A 27,398-nucleotide genomic window follows, 5' to 3' on the forward strand; every position below is an offset into this window, starting at 1 on the left:
GCCGAGGGGCTTCCTCTTTTCCTAATGTCCTTTAGAGGGGCCAGTTGGTTGATTCCCCTAGTTAAGTAATGTAATGTAATGTAATGTAATGTAAAGGGGTTTTTATATAGCGCAGCCTTCACTCCAGGGAGCATCTTAGGGCTTAGAAAGACTAGGCAGTGGTGACAGGCCGTGCTGAGTCAGCTGAGAGTCAGATCAAGTATACTGATTCAGACTAAGCTTTTACATAAAACATCGGATAGACTGTATATCCATATTTTGAGGGTCTTCCTGAAAGCTGCTTCCGATGTGATTTGGCGGAGGGGCAGGGGTAATTTATTCAAGGCCTTTGAGCCCAGAAACCCCAGAGCCTTTCCTCCTCTAGTTTTCAATCTGAAATTGGGGATGGTAAGGAGGTTGGCTTTTGCAGATCTGAGATCTCGTGGAGGGGTGTAGTGTCTAAACATGCTCTGGATGTAGCTGGGTCCTCTTCCGGTGCTCACAGAGAGCTGTTTAATTCTCTGTTACCTGTTTCTCAGGGTTAAACAAAGTCTTTACCTGAAATAGAGGGGCAGTTTTTGCCTTCCTTAACAGTCCTTTCCTGTCCCTGCCCCGATAAGTCCTTTCTTCCCTGGTTAAGGGCCTCATCTTACTTATAAGTGCCACACTAAAACTGGCCAAATGAAGGTCGACCACCCAACCAGCAGTATTTTCCCTATTATAATAAGGCTTTCTTCAGCGAATATCATATCTAGGATGTGTCCTTCTATGTGCATTGGTTCTGACACCCATTGTATTAGGCTCAGGTTTGCACAGGACTGAATGAGATTGTTGTATGCTATGTCCATTCTCCCATTTGCCCACAAATTGAAGTCTCCCAAAACTAATAACCTGTTATGGGTAAGGGCCATAATATTAATTGCATCGATCAAATCCTGCTGTTGTTGAACGTTAGCTGCCCCCAGTGGTCTATAACAGACCATGCCCGTGAGAGAGTGTCAATCAATCAATCAATCAATCATTCAAGAACTTGTAAAGTGCACTACTTACCCGTGAGGGTCTCAAGGACCTGAGGGGGGGGGGGTGCTGCTACTGTTCGAAGAGCCAGGTCTTGAGCAATCTCCTGAAGGTGAGCAGGTCTTGGGTCTGCCGCAGATGGGTGGGGAGGGTGTTCCAGGTCTTGGCGGCGAGGAATGAGAAGGATCTGCCACCGGAGGTTGTTTGTTGGATGTGCGGGACGGCGGCAAGGGAGAGGCTGGCAGGAGCGGAACTGGCGGGCGGGGGTGTAGAAGTTGAGTCTGTTGCTGAGGTAGGCTGGTCCGGTGTTGTGGAGAGCTTTGTGTGCGTGGGTGAGGAGCTTGAAGGTGATCCTATTGTTGACAGGGAGCCAGTGCAGGTCTCTCGGGTGGGAGGAGGTGTGGCTGCGGTGGGGGATGTGGAGGATCAGTCGGGCGGAGGCGTTTTGGATGCGTTGTAGTCGTCGCAGGTGCTTGCCCGGGATTCCTGCATAGAGTGCGTTGCCGTAGTCCAGCTTGCTGCTGACGAGAGCTTGGGTCGCCGTTCTTCTGGTTTCGGTCGGGATCCACTTGTAGATCCTGTGAAACATGCGGAGGGTGTTGTAGCAGGGGGAGGAGATGGTGTTGACCGGTTTTGACATGGAGAGGGAGGAGCCGAGGATGAATCCTATGTTGCGTACGTGGTGCCTGGCTGTTGGAGCTGTTCCCAGAGTGGACGGCCACTAGGAGTCGTCCTACGCAGAGGGGGTGGGGCCGAGGATGAGGACTTCTGTCTTGTCTGAGTTCAGCTTCAGTCGGCTGTTTCTCATCCACTCGGCGACGGCCTTCATTCCCTCATGGAGGTTGGTTTTGGCGGTGTGTGGGTCCTTAGTGAGGGAGAGGATGAGCTGGGTATGGTTGGCGTATGAGATGATGTTCATGTTGTGCTGGCGGGCCACTTGTGCGAGGGTGGCCATGTAGACGTTGAACAGGGTCATGCTGAGGAATGATCCCTGGGATACGCCGCAGATGATGTCAGTGGCTTCGGAGCGGAAGGGTGGGAGGCGGACTCGCTGGGTTCTGCCGGAGAGGAAGGACGTGGTCCAGTCCAGGGGCTTCTTCTGGACTCCAGCTTCTTGGAGGCGTGTTCTTAGTGTGCGGTGACAGACCGTGTCGAAGTCGGCTGACAGGTCCAGGAGAATGAGGGCAGAAGTATCGCCGTTGTCTAGTTGGTGCCTGATGTCCTCTGTGGCGGCGATGAGGGCTGTCTCGGTGCTGTGGTTCAGTCTGAATCTGGACTGGGATGGGTCTAGGATGTTGTTGTCCTCGAGGTGGCGGGTCAGCTGTAAGTTGGTGATTTTCTCAATGACCTTCGCCGGGAAGGGGAGCAGGGAGATGGCGCAGAGGCAAAGAAGCTGTCAGGAGGCACACTGACTGTGTGCCACCTAAAAGGTGGTGCACTGTCAGTGTGCCCCTGATGGCTGCCCTCTGAAGGGGGAAAAGAGGGTTCCATGAACCCACCAGACATCCTCTTGCAGGTGGGTGCAGTCACTCACTGCACTCGCCTGCAAGGGGATCTCTATTCCCCCTTCAAAGTGCAGGCAGGTTGCCGCCTGTACTGTGAAAACAAGGAGCAGCTTCAAAGCATCCGCTTCGTTTTTCACAGGAATGCCCTGACCCTAGGGTAGCACATGTTTACAGCTGCCCCGGGGGAAGTACGTTCATGTTAATATGCCACATTTTCATGTTTGTGCCGGGAGCAAACAGTGAAAGTATGCCAATTGTATAATAAGGCCCCAAGTAAGGTTAAATTCTTTTTAAAATATGTTATTAAGAGAAAGATTACCAAAATCTATGTGTAAGGAAGGTTTAATACTTCAAAAGTAAATGTATCTATTTAAGGTTAAATATTTTGTACATCTCTGATAAGGATTCCGGTTAACCAATACTTTAGAAAACCTATATAAATAATGAAATGAAATATGTATTGGTGTAAAGAAGAAACATAACTTTCCCAAAGTTGTATGGGTTGACACGTTTATATTATCTGACACCCAGGAAGTCATAATAAAATCTTATTTGTAGAAAATTCTACATGAGCCAACATACAATCAAACATTGTTATATCATCATTTATCAAGCCTAAATGAGTCACCAGTCAGACGCCTGGCACCATTATAGTTTCTGCATCACTTCAATTGGGGGATTACAGTCAGCTTTCACTGACAGATGCACTTGATCAACATGAAGTGATTCCATCCTTATAAAATTGTTTGAACTTTTTTACGATGTGTTAAGCAATTAAGTTTGAGGTAATGCGTCAAGTGTAGATCTAAAGATATCCAATGGTGTCAAATAATCTACTCTACTCTTCAGTGGCTGAGTATATATTAAACCATATTTTTAAACTTTTTTTATTTTAACATTTGGAGAGCACACTGCAACCCTACGGGCATCCTGGTGCTATGACATAGGGGAAATAAGAACTGATATGAGAGGTTACAGAGCTGGGCCAGAGGGTCATACTTTTGGGAAGAGCCACGTCTTAACTTTCTTACGGAACATCATTAGCTCCTGTGTGCTCCTAATTTCCAAAGGAAAACAATTCTGAAGGCGGGCAGCTGCCACGTCGAACGCTTCTCCCCCCAGAGTTGCTTTCTTTATCCTGGGAACCCTTGCAAGACTAGCAGAAGATGAGCGAAGATTGCGTGCAGGTTCATACCATTTGAATCTTCCTTGGAGCAGTTTAGGTCCCTGTCCATGAAGTGCATTAAACACTATACATAAACTCCTTTGATTCACCGGAAGCCAGTGCAGGTCTGCCAGCACTTGTGTTCTCGAGGAGCGGCGTGCCTGGGTCAGGTCAAGCTTTGCTGCTGCCGCCTGGATACTCTGGAGTCTAGCAATCAGATATCCCGGGGACTCCAAGAGCAGGGCATTACAGTAATTCAGGCAACTCAGAATAATGCTTCTCATTACAGTGATTCTTGCGTGAGCTCACAGTAATGGTAGCCCTTTCCGGAGCCCCCGGATGAGAGTATAGCAACCTCCCACCAGTTTTTCATCATGGGATTCCAAATTCAACTGTTCATTGAAACTGACCCCAGATTGCGTACTGTGCTCACTGGTACCAGAGGGACATCTGTAGGTATGGGCCAGATGTCAGCTGGTAGTCCTAAATGGACACCACCCACCTTAAAGTGGAACATCTCTGTTTTCTCAATCTTAAATTGAAGCGAGATGGCCCTTAGCCATTTCACAATTTCTAGCATACACGCATGGAAACTTTCCTGAGAGTCCGCATGGTCGCCGTCCAGAGACACCATAAACTGGGTGTCATCGGTGTAATTGACCACGCTAATATTAAGCGTTTTAATGATATCCAGAAGTGGTGGCATGTATGCATTAAACAGTATGGGGCTCATGGAGGACCCCTGAGGTACCCCATGTTCATTTTTGACAAATTCCGTATCAATCAGATAAATAGAGCGCATCCACCGCAATGCCAGACCTGTCACTCCCAGAGTTTTCTGCCTTGTGAGAAGAATGGCATGATTGACCTCTTCAAATGCGGCGGTCAGGTATAGCAGTATTAAGGTTGCCGATTGTCCCCTGTCCGCCCGCATTCGAAGGTTATCCAGGACGGTCACCAAGGCTGTCTCTGTTCCGCGACCAGGCCTGAACCCAAATTGCTCATCTTGTAGTTTACTATTTGTCTCCAAGAAAAGAGACAATGCCCTGCTTACCAAACATTCCATGATCTTAACTGGGTATGGTAATAGGGAGATTGGCTTATAGTTCTTATGGCTATCTGGGTCCAGTGTGGATTTTTTCAGGAGCGGTGTTATAATTGCCTGCTTCCAGCCGGGTGGCACCACTCTGCTACTAAGTGACTGGCCACACTGCTGACGTAGGTTAGGAAAGATCACTGATCCTAGTTCCTTTAATATCCTGTGGGGGATAGGATCCAAAGGTGACCCTGAAGAGATTCCTAAAGCCACTCGAGCAAACTCCTCATCTGAGGGCATCTTAAATTCATCCAAGGTGAGCTCAGGGGTAAGTGAATTAGGGTTGCTATCCCTATTGAGGTTGTTCTTTGATGTTTCTCCCTTTTCCTGGTCCAAAGAACCAGGTGGGGTCACATCTTCCAAACCTTCCACAATCTTGTTTATTTTCTCTTGAAAGAAAATTGCCAAACCATCATACAGCTCCTGGGTAGGTGGAATTTTACTGTTTGTGCAGTCAGGGTGTGTCATATCTCTTATTATCCTAAAGATGTTCTTAGATTTATTGAATGACTTAAGGATGGAGATGGCAAAATATTCTGCTTTAGCAGTTGCTATTTCTCTTTTATATTTAACTAAAGTTTGTTTCCAACTGATTTTATCATTATCAGCGTAGTCCTTCCTCCACTGTCTTTCAGCCATCATACAATCCAACTTATAATTCCTTAATGTCTCCGTATACCATGGAGCCGAGGGGCTTCCTCTTTTCCTAATGTCCTTTAGAGGTGCCAGTCGGTTGATTCCCCTAGTTAAGTGCTCACAGAGAGCTGTGTAATTCTCTGTTACCTGTTTCGCAGGGTGAAAGAAAAGTCTCTACCTGAAATAGAGGGGCAGTTTTTGCCTTCCTTAACAGTCTGTTCCAGCCCCTGCCCCGATAAGTCCTTTCTTCCCTGGTTAAGGGCCTCATCTTACTTATAAGTGCCACACTAAAACTGGCCAAATGATGGTCCGACCACCCAACCGGCAGTATTTTCCCTATTATAATAAGGCTTTCTTCGGCGAATATCATATCTAGGATGTGCCTTCTTTGTGCTTTGGTTCTTACACCCATTGTATCAGGCTCAGGTTTGCACAGGACTGAATGATATTGTTGTATGCTGTGTCCATTCTCCCATGTGCCCACAAATTGAAGTCTCCCAAAACTAATAACCTGTTATGGGCAAGGGCCATAATATCAATTGCATCGATAAAATCCTGCTGTTGTTGAACGTTAGCTGCCCCCAGTGGTCTATAACAGACCATGCCCGTGAGAGAGTGTCAATCAATCAATCATTCAAGAACTTGTAAAGTGCACTACTTACCCGTGAGGGTCTCAAGGCACTGGGGGAGGGGGGTTGCTGCTACCGTTCGAAGAGCCAGGTCTTAAGCAATCTCCTGAAGGTGAGCAGGTCTTGGGTATGCCACAGATGGGTGGGGAGGGTGTTCCAGGTCTTGGTGGCGAGGAATGAGAAGGATCAGCCACCGGAGGTTGTTCGTTGGATGCGTGGGACGGAGGCAAGGGAGAGGCTGGTGGAGCGGAGCTGGCGTTCGGGGGTGTAGAATTTGAGTCTGTTGCTGAGGTAGGCTGGTCCGGTGTTGTGGAGAGCTTTGTGTGCATGGGTGAGGAGCTTGAAGGTGATCCTCTTGTTGACGGGGAGCCAGTGCAGGTCTATGGGTTGGAGGAGGTGTGGCTGCGGTGGGGGATGTGGAGGATCAGCCGGGCGGAGGCGTTTTGGACGCGTTGTAGTCGTCCTGCATAGAGTGCGTTGCCGTAGTCCAGCTTGCTGCTGACGAGGGCTTGGGTCACCGTTCTTCTGGTTTCGGTCGGGATCCACTTGTAGATCCTGCGAAACATGCGGAGGGAGTTGTAGCAGGAGGAGGAGATGGCGTTGACCTGTTTTGACATGGAGAGGGAGGAGCAGAGGTTGAATCCTAAGTTTCGTGCGTGGTCTGTGGGTATTGGAGCTGTTCCCAGAGTGGACGGCCACTAGGAGTCGTCCCACACAGAGGGGGTGGGGCCGAGGATGAGGACTTCTGTCTTGTCTGAGTTCAGCTTCAGGCAGCTGTTTCTCATCCACTTGGCTGTTCTGATGAGGTGGTGATGTCTGCAGATGGCGTCCTTGTAGGCTGAGTGCTGTTTGGAGTGGAGCCATTTCTTCTGCAGGTTCCGGCATGTACGTTTGGCGGTCTGGAGTTCTTCAGTGAACCAGGCGGCTTTCCTGCTGGAGTGGTTGATGGAGGGTTTCTTGGGCGGGGGAGGGTGTTGGCGCAGTCATCGATCCACTGTCTGAAGTTATGGGCGGCGGCGTCTGTGTCGGTGGGGGTGGAAGGTGGGTTCTGGGCGAGGGTGGAGGTCAGCTGGTCTTTGGTGATTTTGCTCCAGCAGCGGCGAGGGAGCTGTTGGGTGTGGTGGTACGTAGTTGGTTTCTTGAAGGTGAAGTGTATGCAGCGGTGGTCGGTCCAGTGGAGTTTGGTGGTGTGTTTGATAGCGATGTGGGTGCTTGTGGAGAAGACGGGGGCGAGTGTGTGGCTGGCGGCGTGGGTGGGTTCGGTGACGAGTTGTTGGAGGTCGAGGTTGGTGAGGTTGATGATCAGGGTGACGGAGTTGGTGTCATTGTTGTTCTCGAGGTGGAAGTTCAGGTCCCCGAGGAGGACTTAGTCTGTGGAGGCGAGTGCGTGGGTGCTGGCGAGGTCGACGATTGAGTTGCTGAAGAGGGCCCGGGGTCCGGGAGGTCTGTAGACAAGTGATCCTCTGAGGGTGTTGGGGTCGGTGTGGATCCGGAAGTGTAGGTGTTCGGCGGAGTTAAGGGAGTCGTCTGCGAGGGTGTGGACCTGGAGGGTGGCCTTGTGGACTATGGCTATTCCTCGTCAAATTCCGTTGATGCGGTCTCTGCGGGAGATCTTGTACCCATCCGGATTGGCTATGGTGATGTCAGGTGCTGAGGAGTCATTCCACCAGGTTTCGGTTAGGAAGGCGACGTCTGGGGCAGAGGTGTTGAGCAGGTCCCGAGGCTCGACGGCGTGTTTGCGTGCAGAGCGGGTGTCGAGGAGTAGGCAGCAGAGGTGGTTGGGTCCGGTCCTAGGAGGTTAGGTGGTTCGGTCACATGTGAAGTTGCCGGTGTGGCAGGAGGAAGGTCCGTGGGTGCGTTTCGAGACGGCTTGGAAGCAGTGGTCGTCTCGGCAGGTGTTGAGAGCATGGATGGTGTTGGCGTCGTATCGGAGTCTGGCGTTGTGGCGTGCGCGGAGTTCTGGCACTGGGCGCGGTCCAGGTGCGGACAGGTGCAGGTAGGCTTGCCTTTGGCAAAAGGTACAAAAAATGCAGAGGGCACAAAATATTCAAAGGAGACAACAAATACAGGAGCAGTACGAACGTGGAAGGTCAAGGCGGAGATCAGCGGCAGAGACGACACAGCGGGCGCGAACTCACGCTTAAGCAGGAGCAGCCAGGCAGCTGGTGGAGCTGGTCAGCAGCAGGGAAGTGACCTGGCCTGCAAGCAGGGTCAGGGGTCACTCCCGCTGTCGGGCAGCGGCCGCCATTTAAGGCAGGGAGGGAGGGAGGAGCAGCTGGGAGGTGGGAGCGGGGCGGGAAGGGGGCTTGGCCGCAGGGGGCAGCGGCGGGAAAGAGTGGGGTACAGAAAAGAGAGAAGGGGGTGTGGGGGTAACGAGCTGGTCAGAAAGGCAAAAGGTACAAAAAATACAGGGGGCACAAAATAATCAAAGGAGACAACAAAATACAGGAGCAGTATGAATGCGGAAGGTCAAGGCGGTGATCAGCGGCAGAAAGGACACAGCGACGCAAACTCACGCTCAAGCAGGAGCGGCCAGGCAGCCGGTGGAGCTGTTCGGCAGCAGGGGGGTGACCTGGCCTGCAAGCAGGGTCAGGGGTCCCATCTGATCTTTAACGGAGAAGCCCAAAATTTCCGCACAGGTGATCTCATCTATGTCCAACAGAGTAATTTTCCAGGCCTCTTTAAAAATAACTCCAATCCCTCTACCACGACCCCTAGATCTTGGTTTATGAAAAGTCTTATAACCCGTTGGACAGGCCAATCCCAACTCTAACTCCAGCCCTGCCGTCGTCCATGTCTCTGTCATAAACAGAGCATCAAGATCATGTATTTCTAGCAGTAGCTGAATCTCTGTGGAATGCTTAGGAAGCGATCCTATATTGAGAAAACCACAGTTTAGTCTATCATTATTTACAATGCCAAGCTCAATCCCTATTGCATTATCTAGTGGCAGTTTGCAAAACACGCTTATCCGTTTGCCTATCTCGCGTGGTTGTTCCCCAGAGTAGCTGCGGACAGTATTATCCATCACAACTTTGCATAAACCGGCAGCATCTCTGGCAGTGCCAAGCTGCCGGTGCGCGGACGGGCGAAGACGGGCTTGCTTTTGGGGCGCCGCTGGCGCGGACGCTCCAGTTTGACGTTAAATAGTCGACACTGAGTGTAGGAACTACAGCGCTAACCTCACAGCACGGCGGGCCCACTCTGACAGATGGACACCGCCGGGGTTCGAATGCGCTATTGGCGTAAATAAATAGTTTTTAAATTGCCACAGACTAGGTGATAAAGAAAGCTAAAATTCAAAACAACAATTATACAGTGTTGAACGCTTTAAAAAGAGCTCCGCTCGTACAGCCCTCCCAGTCACAGTATTTTTCCAGAGTCAATGAGGCACGGTCGACACTGAGCGTAGAAACTAGAGTGCTAACCCCACAGCACAGTGGGTCCACTCTGACAGGTGGACACCGTTAGGGTTCGAATGCGCTATCGACGTAAATGAATAGTTTTTAAATTGCCACAGACTAGGTGCTAAAGAAAGCTTGTGAGTAAAATGTTGACTTTGTTTATTTAGGCAAAAAAAATGAACAGTAGAGAGAAAGCCTAACTTAGATTATAGATTTATCACCTAAGAGGAAACACCCATTTATTTTATTTAAAATAACGTAGATATACCAATAAGAAATGTCATCAAGTAAACACAAGTAGCAGTAGATAGTTGTTATTTGTCTATCACTTGTGATTTGGACTTGCAGCTGTACCTCAAATTCCTTTTTAGCGATAGGTGATGAACTTTCATCTGATTTAGTAAATGGTGCTTCCTATTAAACTATCTGCTGAGTTCCTCTAGAACCTGGAAACAACCTTCCTGCTGAGTTCCTCTCTTGTTCCTGTTGATAAGCTAGCAGCTGATTTCCTCCCGGGTGCCTGTTAAACTAACTGCTGATTTACTCTGGTGCCTGTAGAAAACCTTTCTGCTGGCTTCCTCTCTGATGCCTATCATTCCTGTTGATAAGCTATCTCCTGATGTCCTCCCTGGCGCTTGGAAAATTATCCTCTGATTTCCTCTGGTGCCTGTAGAAAACATTTCTTCTGACTTCCTCTCTGCTGCCTGTCATTAACTACCTGCTGACTTCTTCCTTGGTGCATGAGGATAATTAAAATATGACATAAGCTATGAGACCAGTGTCCGCTGGATACATTGCCGAAACCACTGAAAAGCTTGAACATGTTAAAACAGCTCTTAATTCCGTATTTTGCAGCAAAACCATATGCCCACAATAAAGCCATGTGCAAAATTGCCATTACCTTATGTACGTTTCAACCCTGGCATCATTCTTACTCACAGTTCCCTGACGTTATTAAACACCCTTTCTCGCCTGCATCCAGTCAGATGAAGGAGGAAGGCAGAGGTCAGAGAACACCGCCTGCATCCACGTTCTGCAGGCTATCAATGCCTAAAATTTGGGAACAGTTCTGAAACACCCCACCGCTTGACTCCTCAAAAGCAGACACAGGCAACCATTTGAGGGTTACTGGGCAGGCAAGTGTCCCATGGAACTGTACCAGGAATCTGGCACGAAAGATAAACCTAGACCAAAGAAAACACAATAAGAGCTTGAGGCTTTGCAATACCGACAGCTCAGATTTCGTGCTCTTCTTGTGGGGTGGGGTGAAAGATATTACATTGCCATGGAATGATTGGATGCAGTTATGGGGAGGTTTTGGCTTCAAGGGGGCCCACGCATCATCACTTTACACCATTCTTACACATTCAACATTGACAATACTTGATACAAATCTGTAAATCAATGTACAGGATGTGTTACATCAGGCACTGAGGGTTACAAGGAGTAAGAGCCACATGTCCTTCTTAGCTCATTGTGTTATATTAGAAGGATTACAATTTATGAACTGCACGTAACAAAGGATCTGTGTGTTATAAGGCAAAAGCAATAAATCACTTACCTATCTACCTAAAATAAAAATGTCATCTGCACGTTACATTATATGGTTTGCAGGAAACACCTTAACTCTCTATGCTACTCTAATTCAAAACTGGGAGTAGACTAAACACAGGTCTCTCAAGCAAATATGTTAACTTCCAGAGTTATCTTACCATTATTATTATTCACTGAGAGTTACTGGGCACACAAACATCTCTGCAGCAGGTGCCTTAACCCCATAAGATATTTTAAAATGCAGACTTTGTAACCAATTAAGCTAATTTCCAATTTTTGACACTTCTTATGATGTCACTTCCTTTGAGGTTATGGGTTGTGATGCTAGTTCCTGTGATGCCACGTACTAAATGTCGTCCTTTAATGCCACACACTATGATGTCACTTGCCATGATGTCATTTACGTACTGCCTAAGTTAGTCCCCAGCTTCTTTTTTTGGGGGATTTCTGCCATGTTCACACCCAAATGCCATGTTGGGACCACAGCTGCATCTAAAATGAATTTACATGCAAGACCTCATCCTCCCCCAAACCGGTCACTCTGCCTCAACCCCTCACTCTGCTCCTAACAACTCATGCAGCACCTGTACTTTGTACCCAGATTGTGCTCTCTCTTTCAGCTGGTGGCTTTCAGTCACTGCTTAGCCATCTGTTAAAGCTGAGCTGATGGTGGAAGGGCCTTGTTTGTGGGCTCATCAGCCTGTTGGTCGAAATAATACTTTATGACTTCTATGGCTCACTATGAAAACAAGGAGACACACTCACGTGCGCATACAATAAAAAATAAAGGTGTAAAATGCTTTCTAAAAGGTTTCATGTACATTGACGCTGGGGTGTGTGGTAGAAGCATGTGTAAGGACATACGCATTCGCATAGTACCCTTTGGCACTCCTGAGACATGATGGGCTGCACCTGCTGAACAATAGAAACCTACTCTCCTGGATACAGACTCAGGGGGGGGGGGGCATAAGACAATTGGCAAAAACAGGAGTATCCGGGGAGCGCTAGCATTCTCAAAGCACCTTTCATGGAGCCCCCATCCTTACATCACTGTTCAGCAGTCACCAGCCTTGGTACGAAAATGGCAATTTCGACGGGGGCACACAAGTTGGAATCATGCTTTCAGAGACTGGCACTTGGTTATTGCTGCCTGCAGTCTGCAGTCCAGGAGAACAAGGAAGGAAAACAGGGGAACCCTACTCACTATGGAACCAGGGTAATAGTTATATAAGGAAAAACAATGGTTCCTGTGGATTGATAAGATACCTTTGTAATAAAGGAGGCAAAATTGCAATATTTTAGAGGGTACCTCAATGACAGAGGGCGAAAGAAACACTAACACAGGAGAACTGCCAGTAAAAGTATTGGAATGCGGCCAGATGGGCCCAGGGCGTACTTCGCTACAGCCGTGGCATGGGAAACTTAAAAAATGGTGGAAACCTTGTATATGGAAATTCACACTGTCACTTAACTTTGGGTTCCCGTTCTCACTTGGGACACAATGCACTAGAGTTTTTTGATTTTCAAATTATGTTTATATTGCTTTTGGTCCAAACATTTATAAAAATGTTACATGAATTCTCCTGTGTTAGTGTTTCTTTCGCCCTCTGTCATTGAGGTACCCTCTAAAATGCAATTTTGCCTCCTTTGTTACAAAGGTATCTTATCAATCCACAGGAACCGTTGTTTTTCCTTATATAGCAGTCCAGGAGAAAGCACGCGCTGTGACTGCTGCTTAGGTAGCTTTCACCTGACCTTGCCTTACGCACTGACAAGCTACTTTTGTTTAGGAGAAGAAGTGTTGTGTGGGCTTAGAACAGTGTCAATAAGCAAAGCGTTTTCCCTTACACTTGGGCAGTTACGCACTGTCCCATCTGCCCTCCTGCTCGCTCTTCATCTGTTTACCTAAACCAGGTGACCAAGTCACAATGATTCCTTTCAGTCCGAACTCAGAATGACAACCTTTCCTGCCTTGTGCTACCAATGAGTGAGTGGATACTGGACCATGGACGAGGAGCAATATGGCACTACAAAAATCTCTTAATACCAAGGACTTAGTTGTGGAAATAGCCATAACGATGCCTGGTTCACATACAGGCATGTGCCTATGTATTTTACATTTGGGGCACCGTGAAAATGCATGGCAACGGTCCTTCACTTGCAGGGCTCTTTGTAAATGACCATGGCAATAGTTCGTTAAAAGAAGCATATTTATTTCTGAAGTTAAATGGATCTGTGCTGGCTGGAGATGGACAGAATGGAGTTTGCAAAAGTAAAGAGATGAGAGAAAGCGATTAGGAGTGCCAAAACCAATAGAACATTGAGAATGTAAGTGAAAGAAAATGTTGGAGTTACGTTCTGAATGAAGATGATTGAAGCAGTGGGCCAAACAAATCTGAACTACTGAGCAAACACATTGGAATTTCTTTTACTATGGAAGCAGTAAATATAGATCTACAATTGAATGGTAGAAGTATGACTAGGGAAGGAAGATTGAGGATATGTGGATAGAGAGATATTTATGGCAGAAAGTGATTTAGGATAGCCAAAAGAAGTGTGGTGAAAATGGGATACATCAAGGGGAATGAAAAAAATTAGTATAATTACAGAAACCTCGAGTAATAGTTTGAGCTTACATTCAGCTAATTACAAAGTTATGTATTTTCTACTACAATCCTTAAATATGAGTACTAGTTGAGAGTCTGTTTATTGCCACCCATCACACAAATGCTTGATTTTATGGTTGTCAAACTCAGTGTAGATCTGGACAGGTGCGCAGGAAGGAACACAAGATTTATTTTCTCTTTGAGGTTTTGCATCCAAGGCTACCATAGCACTACAAATGAAAAGGCATGTTTTCTCAGTGTCCTGAGGGTATCATAGTTGCCATCAGCCTTCAAGGTGCACAGAAGAAAGTATAACGTTTGGTACTCAGTAAGCTCTTTCACTCCGTCTACCATATCAAATGCTAAAAAATGGGGGGTTACAGACCTGCTGGTATAAATGCATTTTTTTAACAACAGAAAAATCAGGCTACAGGAGTTACACATCATATATATAATGAACAGTGTTATTATATTTTGTTAAATACACAAATTGCAAACATCCAAGTGAGAATACACAAAGGTGCTGTGCACACAACCTTATTTGTTTAACAACAAGCCTGTCTGCATTGAAAACTGGCCCTTTATTCCCATTACACATCATATCCAGACATTCAAAAAGTATCACAGATGTCACAGTATACTGTACAAAGTTGCTGGATGAGAACGGCCAAACTAGACAATAGATGGACAGCTTAGTTTTGGATAACTGATAATGACATGTTGAAGAGACATCAGAAAAATGTCAGGCCAAGTAATGGAAACTTAGTCCTGCCAAGTTTCCACTTTCAGAGGTGCAATTTCCCCGCGTATTTCTATATGCAGCAGCGGATTTCTCTCACCAGGTGGTACTATGCGCTATACCGCTCGCTGGCTTGGTACCCGGCAGTGCCTCGGCCGCTTGCGGCTCGCTCTGTCACCCTCCTGTTCTCTGCTCATAGCTTGGCTCCTCGTTCCCCTCTAGGAGCGCTTTGCCAAATTGTGCGGCCAGTAGCAGCTTCTCCTCCTTCTGCTCCAAGGCGGCCTCCAGGTACAATGGTTCCCTGGCACAGGGTGCAAGAAACGGTATCCCTTCTTTTCAGGTTCTATCCCAGGGGAGCTCCCACCACCCTACGCCACTTGTCCATCATCTTGTCCTGTTAAATGCTGCCTGGAGAGCAAGCGCTACTGACCAAGAAGTGCAACCCGAGGAGGAGGTCAGTGCAGAGTGGACCTGTACTGCGGATGGTGTTCTGAGGCGATCTGGTGATGTCATGAGACTCAGGATAAGAATGACCTTCCCTCGCCTAATAAAACAATAGGTGCAATGCATTTAACCAACAAAAACAAGCAATTGGCCAACACCCTTTGTTGTTTGCTTTTGTGCTTTTTTTCTTTTCCTCGACATGTGTCTGGTTGAAATCCTTTCCATCGATTCAGTATGTCTTGGGTTCTGCACTGGTGTTTTCATTTACTTTAATCATCTGGCATTTGCTCGTCTATAGAGGTGGCTGGCTTCTGAGTGCGACTATATGTCCATGTTAGGGGGATGCACTATTTATATTAATAAAACAGATATTGTGGACTAGGTGAAGGAGAGACTGCAGCAAAACTTTGCTCTTTGAGCCACAACTTAATATATATGCCCTGGCCTGGCATGTGGAGACAAAATGGCGGATGGGCATGAGCAGTGCAGACGTTTTATACATTTAGGAGCGAGCTAGCAGGAACCAAAATCTTGTAACAGCCAGCCATGTGGCACTCATAGTGTTTTTAAACCTGGTGTGAAATCCTGCATTAATACATTCATGCATAATTGTGCCATTGATGTGTTTGAATTGAGATTTTTCTCTGACCCAACTCCTTGAATTTTTATCAAAAGATGAAAAATTGAGTACCCTCTCTCTGTCCCTGTTCAAGTCTATAACCTTAAAGTGGATGCCATTTTGTTGACAGCACATCCATTAAACTCACAGCTATCTTAACTCCGATTCTTGTCCCGTCTGTTTTGTGTTTCGCTCACCATCTCCCTCCCCTCCCTGCATTGTTTCCCTGAGGGCTCGCTGTTTACAGTGAGTCTACGGGTTCTTTGCCCATATTACCTAAATAGACCTTAGTCAAAAAATAAAACTCCCCTAGGGACAACTTATTTACAGTTCAACAGACACTCTCACCGTCATACTTATATACTCAAAAATATCACCAGAACAAAACACATTTCCTTCAAAGGCCAAGTGCTGAAGAATAGCTATAGAAATGTATTAATCATAAAGAATTAAAAACAATTGATAAAAAGGTAAAAACAGTGATTCAGCAATTAATCAGCAGAATAAAGAATATCACCCCAGAAATACAAATAGACACATTGGGAGAACAAGCAAGAAAACATACTTTCTAATCAGCTAAACAGGCAAATACATTAGAAAAATTCATTTACATGGCATTCACTAGTTATACAATCTATTACAATAAAAGACAGAAAGTCTGTCAAAATCTATGGTATGCCTGTTGACAGTAGGCGTCGATTCGTTTCGGTGGGTATAATCGCTTTAAACACCATCTTCTTCAGGATAAAAGACAATATCTCCCAAGGTACAGTTTGAATCTGTATAAAATTTCACAAAAAAGCAAATTTTACACACATAATAAAATACATTAAAAAATTGACACATACTATTTATATTGAAGTGCATATCCTCACAGTCATAGACCAGACTAACACCCACAACAGCATGCTTCACTCACACCACAACATACTTATATGGTCTATGACTGCGAGAATATGCACTTTAATATAATAGTATGTGTCCAGGGTATTAGTTTAAAGGTTGGATGTATTTGTGTGTGATATCACCAGGAATAAAACATTGAGACAGAGACGGGCTCATCATAGGCCAACTGTTAGCATTTTTTTATTTATTTTATTATGTGTGTAAAATGTGCTTTTTTGTGTAATTTTATACAGATTCAAACTGTACTTTGGGAGATATTCTCTTTTGTCCTAAAGAAGGTGGTGTATAAAGCGATTATACCCACCGAAATGCATCGACGCCTACTGTCAACGGGCATACCATAGATTTTGACGGACATTCTTTCTTTTATTCTAATAGATTGTATAAATAGTGAATGTCATGTAAATTAATGTTTCTAATGTGTATATTTGTATTGATATAGTTGAGTGTATAAGTATAATGGTGAGAGTGTCTGTTGTCCCTGGGGCGTTTTATTTTTTGACTAAGGTCTATTTGGTGCCCTATTCCTCTTGGTTTGAAGGGGCCCCTCTCCATTTTTTGTGTGACATAAAACCTAAAAAACCAATCCCCAAATGTTTTTTTAGCATGCCTGCCCGAGCCTATTTTTGATCCCAATCTAACCCTGGCTTTCTCGTTGTGACACTGACCAAGGGCAGTAACGAGAGGCGGCAGGTGGAGCTGGACATTGACAGAAATCTGGAGTCCCCAAAGGGATCAGATAGCGTTCGCCTTTCCTGGGACCCAGAGAAGAAGGGGCCCTTGGTATTCAAAGTTCTCCTGCCGTGTGTGCGCCGGGTAACGTTGACGGACAGGCAATTTCTGTGCAGTGGAATGCACTGGCGTAACGAAAAGTGAGAGTGCCTCCCTGCACGGTACTTAGGGGGCCCCCTCCAGGCTCAATTGGGAGCTTTCCGGGCCAGAGTTCAGTGCCAAGGGGGCCCCTTGGAGCTAGGGGCCCCCCCCGCACAGCGTGGGCTGCGGGGGCCTGTGTTACGCCCCTGTTGGAATGCTGCCACGAGGCCCAGGCTTTGCAACCTCATCAGAGTGTAATGGATATGTAATTGTAGCTACAATGCAGTGCAAAATATGAGACGTTAAAAACCAGCGGCATGTGTCCAATAGAGAGGTCGCCGGTAGGTGCCTCCAAAATATTTTTTGGGGGGTCGGATATTTGCCCTATAACGAAGGATTCAAGATTATTCTGGAATATAAAACATGTTTAAAAGAGCTGAATATTGCATTGATTCCAGGCTGCTTAACGTGTTTCACCTCTTTTTGCCATTTCAAAATTATATTACATTATAGTGCTAATGTCACCAGACAGACAACGCCAATATATTTGTCTGTGTATAGATAGTGTAAAAAAGTGTTAACTTAAGTGGCCCCTGAGAGACCCATATATTCATAGTCTGACTCAACTCCTGAGGCAAAATGCCCTCCTCCCCCGAAGGCCTGCAGTACACATACAGGCTTTGTCAAGGATCTGCCTTAATTCCGGTGACAGTCATCCACTATCCTGTGTCAGTTCCTGGCAAGACCCTAAATGGGCCCAACTACATGAACTAACCAAATGGGCTTGTGCTGTCAATTTCTTTTTAATAGTCCTGTGCTGTGACCTTATCTGGTGGTGAACTGCCTGCTGACTCCTTCACATATGTCCACAAACAAGAGTCAGTCACGGCAGGAACCTTATCTGCAGCCAAATCTTTAATTTCCAGTACTGCTGTGCCCAAGCGGCCATTCGTGGTCTAGCTCACTAGCTACCGATACTGCCGGTAATCATTCATGTGTCTGACTGTGTTACTACAGATGCGCGTGCCACCACACAGGAATGAACTAACTCAAGCCGCACGGGAAGCAGTCTCAGACATGCCACATGTTGAATCTGCGTAGACTTGATCTTGGCTTCCCACCTCCCATACCCATTCCCAACTCGTCACAGGGTGGGGTCCCTGTAACAAGTTGGTAATAATGCTCTCCACTCTCTGACTGACTTGGAGGATTAGCGCTATTGGGCTAGCATTTAAAACACCTGCAGCTAACTTTGCCTCCACGCCATCATGGAGTGGAGACTGAGTCTTGATGCTAGGTCTTTTCCAAACTGATTACCTCACAAGCTTCAGGGCTGTACAATTGTCAACTCTGTAAATACTTAGACTTTGGGCCTGCACAGGGGAGCAAGTGGTAAAGCACCGTCACATGTCCACATACCACAGGAACAACGCCGTGCTGGAGTGGGTGAGTGAAGCTGCAGTGCCCCCCACCCCTGTTCCAGTAACTTACAAAGGGTGTTCTCTTAATTAAAAAACAGATTTTAAGCTTTGCTATTTTTGCTTCATTTTTATGTGAATGTAAAGAGGCAACACCTCGATGTCCATACACAGAAACCACTGCTGGTTGACATGTAAGTAGTTTAATGGGCTCTGTGCAAAGGCACGCTCTGGAGACCATCTACAATTAAGAAGCCTGTGGCATAAGGACTACTATTATAATTAATTTCAAATGCTGCATACATAAATTCAGTATTGTATAGTTTGCATACTGGTCAGGATACTCTTGAAATGATGGCACTTCTGAATATGAACACCACCAATTTTGAGATAGAAGAATATTGAGGATAGACAAACTATCAAAAAGTAAAGGGCATGTACGGAAGTATAGGTTTACTGTTCCTTTCAAAATATCCTAAGTCCTGTAAAGCCTCCCTCTGTATCCTGTTGGGCCATTAGGCATGACATCAGAGCTCTGTATTCCAGCACATCTACTTGCCTTGAATATATATGTACAGCCTAGGAACAGCCTAGGAACATATATGTGGAGTTGGGTGCAGAAAATGTAGACCTACTTTCCTGTCAATATTTTATTTTCGATATTCTGTCCTCAATATTGTGTTCCATCAATATTGTTGTTTCAATATTCAGGTAAGCACACCAGTTCAAACACATATACATAGATCAGGAAGCCAAATAACAATTTCCAGGCCTCTCAGTCTCACAGTTTGTGCTTAAGCTTTAATTTCCAGTACTTGACAATCTTCAGTTTTATACTGTGTGCTTTCCCCTCTCACCAAAATGAGGTGTCTCTGGCAACCATGCTGCCTACTGCATCTTGGACCAAAATACCATTAAGTGTATTGTGCAACATTGCAAAAATACTTTTAGTCACTGAATTTTGGACATTCAGCAGTACTGTTTTGAATGTATTTGTCTAACTCATGTATTATAGGGAAAGTCATAACTGTTGGAAGAATATATGTGCAAGATACAAAAGTGCTATTGAAGGATGGTGGGCTATGAGTTGTTTTACGTGTTAAACCAGCAAATCCAATGGCTGTTCAGGTAATAAATAATGAATATTTTCTGTAGACTGATGGGATAGAAGCTACTTGTGTGTGGTTAGAAAAATTGTGTAAACAACTGTTTGTTTTTGTCAGTGTGGACAGTAAGCATGTATCACGAATTGGATCAGCATGAGGCAGAGCATCAGCAATAATTTATTACTAAGACCTACCATGTCCAGGGTTACCAAAGGATGCATACAGCTTAGTGAGCACAGAGAGGAACAATGCAGGTGAGCAGAAAATAAGATGTCCCTGGAATCCTACACACATTTAGCTGTTGTGCTACAACCAAATTATTAGGCTTACACCCAATAGATTCCTCAAGCACCAGAAGGAAACTATGACTTTTTTGAAGAAAAAGAAATCTGTCATGTGACTCTCACACTCTTCTACTGAGTTACGCTCAAGTAGGGGGGCCTTTAGAGTCATTCAACATTGTCAGAGAATCTTTAATTGACAGGAGTTACGTACAGAGCCCCTTCCTGCACCCTGAAATCAGCCTGCACCCATAATTGTTGGAATTTTACAAAATATGATTATTTTATACACTATTTGTGTTTAACACCTATGCATTTTAATGATATTGAAAAAATATTGTAAACAAATAAGGAATTATTAAACATGTTAAGGCAAAGGTTAAATAAAGCCTAAACCTATATAGATCATGAGCATCTGACTAATAGCGTAGTTGTATTAACTATCAAAATACATCAAGTCATTTAGAGTCTGTATGTGTACCTTGTTGTGCCACTAGGTATGAAATCTGAGCTCTGTATTCGAGCATATGGGAGTAGCCAGAAAATTAACACACCCCTCACTTTGAAGCAAAGCATGTGAGCCTGACCCCCTAGAAGTGCTCCCTTGTCTCATCCAGCCAGGCATCTGATATCTACCATTTCACAGTTATATTTTGTCATCCAGTCATTCTTTCATCTATCATTTAATCTTTCACCATTCCATCCAGTCATTGGCCATTCATTTCACCTATGCATACATCCATCCACCAATGATTTACCTTGTCCATCCATCAATAAAGCATTTCATCCATCAATTGATCCTTTTGTCCATCCTTTCAAATCTCAATTTACTCTGCCATCCATCATCCTCTCAAACTACAATTTACTTTGCCATACACCCTTCTCTTCAGATTTCCATATACCCCTGCCATCTTTTCAACCACCTGCCCATCCGTCCATCTTCTCAGATTTCCATTTATTCCACCATCTTTTTATCCATCAATCTATCATCTCAGACTTCTGTTAACTATACCATCCTTTCACCCACCCACGCATCAAACATCTTCTGAGATTTTCATTTACTTTGCCATACTTTCACCCACACATCTACTCATTCATCCATTAATGTCCGATGTCCATGTACTCTGCCATCCCTTCACCCGTTTATCCATCCATCTCCTCAGATTTCCATTTACTCTGCCATCCTTTAAGCCAGCCATTCATTTATCCATTCTCTCAGATTTGCATTTATTCTGACATCCTTTCACCCACCATCCATCCTCTCACTTCCATTCACTCTGATATCCTTTCACCTACCCATGCACCTATCCCCTCACCCCTTGATTCACTGAGCTATCCCCATCCACATCCACTCATTCGCCTGTCATCTCACCCACGCATCCTTTCACCCTTTCACCCACCCATCCATCCTTTCACCCACCCATCCATCCTTTCATCCACCCAATCTTTCACCCACTTATCCATCCATCATTTCATCCACCCATCCATCCTTTCACCTAACCATTGAAGTACAGCACTGCGCTGTGCAGAGGACAGACAGTAGCGCAGCACCATATTCTGCGAGAGTCATCTACCAATTATGTAATAAGTAGTAATCATGCTAAATCTGGCTGTTGTGCGTGAAGTTCAGGCTTGCAGTAAGTTGCAGAGGCGAATCAGCAGTGTGTAGCCTTCTAGTAGAAGTTCTCATGTGTGAATCCTCACACATGGGTTGGACAGAAAGATATATGCTTTAGTTCAAAGCATGCATGTTACATGTGGGTACACTGGGCTATATACCTCTTGACCCCTTGCTTCCACCTGAGTACACTAAGCATGAGAATTGGATGCAAAGCCATATATAATGCTACTTTAGTTGATATTGCTTTGTACCAATATCAACTTTTTGGGTTACCCGGCACAGACATACCCCTTTCATATATACACACAGGGAGCTAAGGCAAAGAGGTGTGGGCGCTGAATGGGGTGACACATTCATAGTCACCGATGCTGAAACATGTTGACCATACTTGCAGGCGGATATTTTGTTAAATCTGCCAGTTAATTCATATTTCTATAATTTTTAACATTGGGAGAGTTGAGAGAAACCATTAAAATTGATTCCCTTCGACTCAATCTCTACCTAATTTTATTACACCACACGTTTGTTTATTCACATTTGAGCACTGCAAAACAGTTACCCATATTTACTACAAACATAATATATTTTGGTTCCACTCATCACATATTTTATGTATCATTTACATCTAGTTAATAAAAGTCATTACAACACTATTTGACTTTTACATACATTGAACAACTTTCTCCTGGGTAAGGAGAGCCCAGATGATGACTAGGGCGGAACCGTTTGGGAACTGATGGGCACTTTTTCCCAATTGTGGGATTACGTTGTGTAGCACATATTGCACTTTCACCCAACCTGTTTTATTGTACCTTCCATTACACACATTAGTATTTCACGTTGACCCTCAGACATTCTGTTTGTTGTTCACGCTGAATGGGGACCAACTTTTGGCCAAAAGCTGCTTTTACATTGGAATCACCTCTGCTTTTTGCATCACTTTCCATTGTGCAAACACCATGGCAAACCATTAGTAAATCAGGGCCATAGTGTGCTTAATTTAGCCCTTTATTAGTCTGTTTCCAGAATTTCCAAGACAACACCTGAAAAGTCAGCTACTATAGTATTCAAGTAGTGTTCGACAGGACTCTTTAAGCAGACTTCCCTTTAAGGATGTAGAAAGTAGAACATGGTTATAAGTGTGATAAGGATACATTGAACATTGTATTTATAATCCCATATATGTCAACAATTCCCAAAACTTTTCTTTTAACTATTTCTATAGGATGGTGTTGCAGTACCAGTGGTTGACCAAGTATGGTGCTGGCCTTACTACTGTTTTTTTAGCAGTAACATACACTCACATTTTGTTAACAATGTCATCCTAAGGATTTTAGGGGCCCGGGCATAATATATCATGGGGGCCCTTGTTCAAAACAACTTTGAATTTTACTACCCATTTGCTGCTTATTCAAGCCCCATGATGCCAAACAGTGTTGAATCATTTAGCAAATGTGGGCTCAATAATTGAACAGAATTATGATAGAGAAAGAAATCACTTTCACAGGAGCCCCTTGGAAGGTGGGGGCCCTGGGCAATTGCACACTTTGTCCATACCCTTAAACTTCTCTGGAATCAGGCCCATACTCTCTCTGTCCTCAGCCGATGGAATATATGGTTAATGGTTATATGTCACTCCTGGAGATGTGCATTCTCTTAACCTAGAACAAATATGCCTATGAGGTAAAGGTATAATATAGGCAGAAAAATATGGTTTTCCATATTTTTAAATAAACTTTGAAATTAAGTAACATAGCATTTTAATGTTTAGCCCTTTTGTTTATTAAAGTTACAATTTGGAAAGGACTATGCATGTCCTTAAATCACAATACCCTCATATTTTCCCCATTGTAATCCCAAAGTATCCTGGATAAAATTGAAGCAGTGGGCCAAACAAATTCTGAACTACTGAGCAAACAGACTTGATTTTATTTTCAATGGAAGCAATTAATATAGATCCGCAATTGAATGGCATAAGTACGACTAGGGAAGGAAGATTAAGGATATGTGGATAGAGAGATATTGATGGCGGAAAGTGATTTAGGATAGCCAAAAGAAGTGTGGTGAAAATGGGATACATCAAGGGAAATGAAAAAAATAGTATAATTACGGAAAACTTGAGTAATTGTTTGAGCCTACATTCAGCTAATTGTAGAGTCATGTATTTTCTACCACAATCCCTAAATATGAGTACTAGTTAAGAGTCTTTTTATTGACACCCATCACACAGGAGCTTGATTTTATGGTTTCCAAAGTAAAGGTTTTAAGTAGAGATATTGGGAGATCACATTTGTTGGATCGATAGTCAATTCCCTTTGCTGTGGTGGTAAGTGTGGTAAATAATTGCCTCCTCACGTCCTCCGCAACACTCAATGAAGGGTGTGCTTCCATTGCTGAGGTTTTTTTAAAAGTGGTGGATGTACATTTTTGGCAACAATCCAGTTCACTATCCTTTTCAGCATGACAGGGTGATTTTATCTCGGTTGATATTCCATTTGCGTGTAAATGGGGGATGGGCTTAAAAAAATGGCAAGCCTATTTAGTGCAGGTTGTTGACTAAGTTCTGCTTCTATGTGTGTGATCAGTTTGCACCCTGGGTAGCAGGAATAAATTGTCTCTGAGCTGTGAAAGGGGATAAAAATAATGGTTTGCTGTGGGGAACACAGAAGTGTCTTCCTTCTTTGAGATTTAATTTTCCATTATGCTCCCAAAAATTGGGTGAGGTAATTTTTCGATCTGAAGTTTTAAGTATACATTAAGGGGCATATTATCAAGGGGGTTTATCTCCGCTTTTTTTGCTTTAAAAGCCAAAAAAGCGGACATAAAATGATCTCCCTATTACCTAGCTGTCGCTAACACCAGTTAGTGACAGCTAGTAGGAGATAGCGACCATCTTGGGCCCCACTTTGCATGTCAGTGATATTTATCACTAATGACATGCAAAATGGGCGTGCAAGATGTTAGCGACTGGAACAGTTGCTAACATCGCTATCTCCTATTACCAACTTTTTGAGATATTCGCGCTAAGCGCAAATATCTTCAAAAGCTAACACCTGCCCTGAGCAGTTCTTAGCCATGTTATCCAATGGGAGGTGGATAACATGGCTAAGAGCATTAGCTCGGTAATGCATGAATATCGCTGAATTTTCTGCGATATTCATGCATTGCGGACGTTTTTTATCGAATTTGTGATAAACCTTGGTAATACCAAGGTTTATCTGCGATAAAAATCGCTGCAGCTCAGCGGTAAAATTTTGTCTCTAACCAAGCAATAGCGATAATTATCGCTATTGCTTGGTAATATGTCCCTAAGTCTTTCATTTGTCGGGCCACTCTGGCTCTTGTGCTGATGACAGTAGAAGAGCTGCTTGTTCTCTCATTTAAGTATTTTGTGAATAGCCCTTGATTTTGTAGCCTGGACGATCAGCGTTGAGTGTAAAGGTACTTCATATTATTTCATTGAACTTCACTAATTTGTTTAGTTTTACTGCACAGCAGGTGGCAGTTTACCTGAATGCTGCTTTTGGTCCTTATGTCATGTGGACCTTTCTCTTGATTTTTGGCTTTCTTGTTTATTGTGCCCTTTAAGTCGGCACTTAAACATAGCCAGAGTACTTGCATGGTAGAGGTGTCAGTTAATGTGCCAATGGCTTTGCTCCCAGATTGTATATTTGATTTAATTTAGCTTGTAATGTATAACTATGAAAATCGCTGGACTTCCTTGAAAATGCTGGATGTGTTACTAGCCAGGGATTTGTTTTCTGAATGTTTTTTAGTGGATAGATGGTGGTAAATGTTCAACAAACAGATATCCCCAAGTTATTCTAACTCATACTGCAGGGGGAAGGAAGCTGGGATGAAAAAACACAGCAAACGCCCAAAAAGACCCTGTCTGGCTCTCTGGAGAGATATAGTAGTCAGACTACCAGCATTCATTGATAACAAAAACTGGTGCCCTGAACTCAGCCTAAGGCTACTGCCTCAAAAAATAGGAAGGACTCAAGGAACACAAAGGGCCCATGAGTGGAAGGCCACCCGCCGCATCTAGTGCGTTAGTTCAAATTCTATCTTACTGTATGCTTGGTGAAAGAGGAGGTCTATACCATCTTGAAGGTCTGGGGGGGGGGGGCTACAGCTGTGGTGGGGTGACTGTGGATCAGCCGGTATCTCTACACAGAGAAATTAATTGTCAGGAAGGTGCCGCTCGTTGAGGAATCTTGGACGCTGCGCTGCTCTTGTGCCAATTTTGCCCTGTTGGAGTGCTACTGGGGAACCTGCCCAGGGAGAGAGTGTTGCAGGTTTAGGAGGACGGGACTGCGAGGTCCAACAGGCTGTGCGGGGAACAACGAGCACACCTGCCGCCTCTTCCCGTGCCTCCGCCTCCCGCCTTGTGCTCTTTAAAACTCCTCGCGGCCCCCGCTCCGCGGGAGCCGCTCGTTGAGGAATCTTGGACGCTGCGCTGCTCTTGTGCCAATTTTGCCCTGTTGGAGTGCTACTGGGGAACCTGCCCAGGGAGAGAGTGTTGCAGGTTTAGGAGGACGGGACTGCGAGGTCCAACAGGCTGTGCGGGGAACAACGAGCACACCTGCCGCCTCTTCCCGTGCCTTCGCCTCCCGCCTTGTGCTCTTTAAAACTCCTCGCGGCCCCGGCTCCGCGGGTGCCGCTCGTTGAGGAATCTTGGACGCTGCGCTGCTCTTGTGCCAATTTTGCCCTGTTGGAGTGCTACTGGGGAACCTGCCCAGGGAGAGAGTGTTGCAGGTTTAGGAGGACGGGACTGCGAGGTCCAACAGGCTGTGCGGGGAACAACGAGCACACCTGCCGCCTCTTCCCGTGACTCCGCCTCCCTCTTCACTGCACGCATAGGTCCTTGTCTCATAACGCGCTAGCGGGACGCGCGTGTGGGACAGATCCCGGGACAAAGACCGGACTAAGAGCGGGCCCTCTGTGGCCCTCAGTGGCCGAGGTAGGCTGGGCTGGGCCCGGTTATCTTCATTGATCGGTCTCTGTTATTTTACTCAAGTATTACTTTATATCCGCTACTGGAAATTACGTATGACTGTCCTTGGAAGAAATCACTCATTTAAATTGACTGGCAGCTTCCTCGGACTTTATTTTCGGGCAGCCTTTGTTGCATCTCCAGGACTGGTTTTATGATTGGTTTCTACTAGTGTGTTTTATTGTATTATTCTTGTGCTCACTCATCCGGAGGTGAATAATCGTTATAATATCAATTTGTGGACCTATTTCTGTAAAAGATGTATAAGAAATTGCGTTCTGGAAGGGAAGTGGGTGGTTTGCCTAGTGCGAATGATGAAATTAAGCGTATAAGAAATAAATCGGTAAACAATCCCCCCTTAAGGGTCAATGCCATTTGTATGAAATGTGGGATTTGCCCTCCCCGAAGAACGCTAACCTATCATCTAAAAAAAACCCTTGTGCTCAGGCCCAGGAGGTCCATATGCAACCTATCACACATTTATCGCTCTCTTGTTCTCAGTCCACTCCACAACAACTGATGCCAGTGGTGGCTTCGTCCCCTGCTCCTTCTGTAGGGAATGGGGAAAACAAAAATTTTCTTTCAGGGCATGAGAGCGAATCTACAAATCACCCATCTATACCTCGAACGCCGCTGAAGGATAGGCTGGATGGGGATTTCTCTGCACTATGTATTGATCAGGAACTTTGTGGCCCGTATGTAGATCTAGCAAAACTGCAGCCTTCGGCCCCTATTAAATCTTCAGGGGGAGCTACCCCATCTGGGTTAATGTTGTATAGTAGTACCCCCTCTCTGAATGATCAGGATATGTCAGACTTGTTAGTTGCTTCAGGGACCCCGGGCCTTAATCTATCTGGTATTTGT

The sequence above is a fragment of the Lissotriton helveticus genome, chromosome 10 (genome assembly GCF_964261635.1).
Source record: "Lissotriton helveticus chromosome 10, aLisHel1.1, whole genome shotgun sequence".
NCBI lineage: Eukaryota > Metazoa > Chordata > Amphibia > Caudata > Salamandridae > Lissotriton > Lissotriton helveticus.